Source organism: Halyomorpha halys, unplaced genomic scaffold, assembly GCF_000696795.3.
Source record: "Halyomorpha halys isolate HHAL.00 unplaced genomic scaffold, Hhal_1.1 Scaffold24.1, whole genome shotgun sequence".
Classification (NCBI taxonomy): domain Eukaryota; kingdom Metazoa; phylum Arthropoda; class Insecta; order Hemiptera; family Pentatomidae; genus Halyomorpha; species Halyomorpha halys.
Window position 1 is genome coordinate 644,211 of NW_027107648.1, and position 4,179 is coordinate 648,389.

Genomic DNA, 4,179 nt, shown 5'->3' on the forward strand with positions numbered 1-4,179 from the left:
CTTGCCCTTTTGCTCTATTGAAGAGTTTTCTTGCTCTTCGTCTAAGATTTTCTAGTGTTTTATTCCACCATGGTACATCCCTTTTAGTCTCTCTTTTCTTTATGGGGCAGCTTTCCTCATAGGAAATATGGATTGCATTATGCACTTCAGTTGCTGCCCTTTCTAGAGATTCAATAGTTTCTATTGGGTACGTTTCAATCCCTCACATCACTTAGTCCTTCTACAAGTCCAAAATTTCCTACAAACCACAGCCGTATCGATGCTAACTTCTCTCTTTCCCATAACACTTCTAGCGGGATATTCCCCACCCGAATTAAATTATTGAAAACAATACATCGGAGTGCATATTGTCAATATTTCTCTTATTTACATCTATTTTTTTCTGGTAACCTTTTAGAACCCGATATTCCGACATTATCGAGGGAAAATATCGAAAGTGATATATTATCGGTTACTATCAGTAATCGTCAGTATCAGATATCGATATTTCGATATTGATATCCCATCCCTATCTTATCTTCGATCCACATGACGCCTCAAATGTCAATCAAGCTACAAGAAGACATCAATAGTATAAGCACTTCGGCAACCAACAATTAAATGTCGAATAGACTAATCGGATCTCTCTCCCTTCTTTCCAGGACCTCCCATCCTTATCTTAAGCAATACTCCTACTCATGTTCATTAACGTCAGTAAAAATCTTGGAGTCACTTTTGACCTAACTTTATCTTTGAAAACACACATTGCCACCACAATTTCCCGTCGAACCATTGCAACCCTCAAGTAATTCAATATAATCCGTTATCTCCTTCCACTTAAAACCCGCCAACTCTTAGTTTCCTCTCTCGTTTTCCCCCACTTTGACTGACTATGGCTGTCTAGTATATGGTGGACTCTTGGGTAAGCTCGCATCTAAACTTAAACGTCTTATGAATTGTGCTGTGCAATTTACTGTCGGCATCACCAGATACACTTATTATATATACACTTAGCCCAGTATTACTCCCAGCTGAAGTGGCTCTGTCCATCCTTCCGATGCCAGTATTTACTAGCTTCCTTTCTATTGCAAGTAATTAGTACTCAGCGCCCCCCCCCCTATATCCTTAAAAACCTGCAATTGAAATTCTCTATCACTATTTAATAGAGTTCTTTTTCAGTATGTTCAAACGGGACTGGGGACGGCAATACGCTTTAAATCTCAATTGAATGGAACTAAAAATAAACTTTTTAAAAAATTATTTTGAACAATACTTAAGCAAGTGGACAAAAATTAGGTAAGCAGAAATAGAATTATTAATGCTCGCAGTTATGCTTATAAAGGCTTAATGCATTTCTATTTTGGGCCAAATCTGCAACGAAAGGGATGTTAAGGTCTTTGTCGTCGAGTTTATTTGTGACGTAATAAGGAGCATCAAAGATTTTACGGAGGATTTTGGATTGTAAGGATTGAACACGGGAGGAATTTGATGGTTTGGTAGAGCCAATAAGCTCAATTCAGTATGTCCAAATTGGTCTGATTGTCATAGGATATAATAATTTTTTGGAGTGAGTGGGAAGTTTGTCAAGTATTATCGATCTTCGATAATGTTATTAATATCGATTTCGATAATTAGCAACAATATTCTAATATTATTTTATTGAAATATCAATCTTTTGTTTACAAATACAAGACAAATTTAAAATGGAATATCGATATTTTGTTTCAATAATTTAGTATCTATTTCGTTATTAAACATATTTGATAATACCCATATGTAAGATTATCAACAATATCCCGATATTATTTAATCGAAATAAGGATATTTTGTTTAAAAAGGCTAAAAAAATTATAAAACAAAATATTTATACTTTGTTACAATACATTTTCTATTGTTGTAATATTGATATAGGATATTAGCAAGAATATTCCGATATTATTGTATCGAAATATCGACATTTTGTTAAAATGTGTAGGGGAAGTTTCGAGCGTTTGTCAAGTAGTTGTGGTAGCAATCGAAATCTACGAGCAGTTTCTTGTCTTGATAAGAATTAGCATTGCAATACCTTCATTGTTCTTTTTGCAGAAAATTACAAGCTTATAATGAGTGAAACTCGAGCTAGAGAGTAGGTTGAACTCAGGTCGCTCTATTATGTAAGTTGATGGGTAATATTAGTTAGATACATTTTGATTATACATTTAAAGTTTGATTGAAAAAAAAATTTCCCTATTACATAAAATAGGTCGTAAAAAATTGTGTTTAACCGGCTAAGATTGCATTTTTGGGAAGAACAGGAGTTGATCAACCGTTAGGCGAAAAGAGGGGGATACCCTGCTATGTACTGCCTTGAGATTTAATTGGGATGCCAGGATAATCGCTGAAGGCAATTGTCCAAAAATAAGTTAATTAATTATTATATATTTTATAACTATTACATATTTAATATTTTATAACTATTACATATTTAATATTTTATAACTATTACATATTTATAAAATGTTGTTACCATTAATTATATAGTATAATAAAGGGTAGTGGGTTATATAATAGTATATAAACTACATAAAGAAAATAAGTATTTATTTACAATTTATTACTATGATTAAAATTATGGTAATGATTCAATTAAACGGTTGCCATAAAATATAGACTATTACATTATTACTTATTGTTTAATTTATACTTATATTTTATATTTATAGCTGCTGATGCCGTGGGATGTAGTTCCGTAAGTGTCGTCTTGTTCATAAGGGATCTCCAGGTTTCGTGGCCCTTCTTACGACCTCGTCTGGTCGAAGTGCATCTTGCTCCGCTTCGGCTTCTGCTGCTCTCAAGCCTGATCCTCTCTCGTCTAACTGTTCCTCTTGACTGTCCTTTTTCCTGTGTCTTTTCTTCCATTTCCCTTTCAGAGCGTTACCTTTTTGAATCTCCTTTCTCATTGGCCATCGGTGATCGAACGCTCCCGAGGTAGGCGTCCCTCTCCTCAGGCCCGAGAGTGGGTGAGAAAGTTTGACATGTCCAGGAAGGGCCTGCACCTGCTTAATTTGATTCCGGTCCCTCGTCAAACCTGTCATTTTTGTTCTAACACTTAAAGGTTAGCCAATCTAATTTTATCAGGGGACTCTGGTAATGTGGCAAACTTAACACAGATGTTTTCATATCCGGGGACGCACTAAAAGTTTCGTACCTGACCAGGTATAGGGGCAGATGACGAAACACCTTAATAATACCCAGTATTGTCATAAGGTCAATACATATCAACCCTTCTAAAAATGAAGTTTCGAATTTTGTTAAATTAATTTAGTGACATTTACAAGTTTATTTATATAAAAATACATCTACTGAATTTGATATTTGATTATAATGGCATGATAAAGGCTTGCAGAGAAATTATCTATTGGTAGTTCTCTAATAAAACTCCTACATTATAAGGTCTCGAGGCCATCTTCTTTTCAGCCTCCCTTCATTGTCAGGAATAGAAGAGGAAACAAGGCTAGAAACTAGTGGGTTGGGTTGTTAGGAAGATTGATATCTGGTTCGGGCTAGATCGGTTATATATGGAACACTAAGGTCTTTATGGACTATTTTATTAGTAACAAAGTAAGGAGAATTGAATATTTTATGAATTGAGTTTAGGTTTTAGAAAGGATCTTTTAGTTTGTTAGTCAATTTGGTGTAATATATTTTGTCAGTTGGATATCTGTATATATATGCTACTTTGTTCTTGCTCTGGGTTTATTCCTTAGTAAGATACGAATATGCTGTGGCAGGTTATTTTGTTGTCAATTCTGATAATATAAGTGTTGTCATTGATACTTGTCTGTGAGTTATTCTATAGCTCCGCCAATGTCTTGTTTTTTCTTCAGTGGAATGTTTATTTTCTTAAGTTTAATTTATTCTTTAAGTCACATTTCAATTCACCTAAATTGTATTGAAGTAGAACTAAATCCAAATGACCCTCCCACTTAATTAATTAATTTAATCCTCAGAGATTACCTACCTGCAAAGGTTCTGGATAGGGACCTAATAGAATCCCCCATCTTAAAACTTCTTCCTCGAAAAGCCATCCTACTCCTCACCTACATATATAATGCTGTACTCCGTTTAACATATTTTCCTTACCCATGGAAATTATAATCAAACTGATACCTAAAACCCAAAAAACACCATAATACCTATTCGCCAACCATTCTATATCTC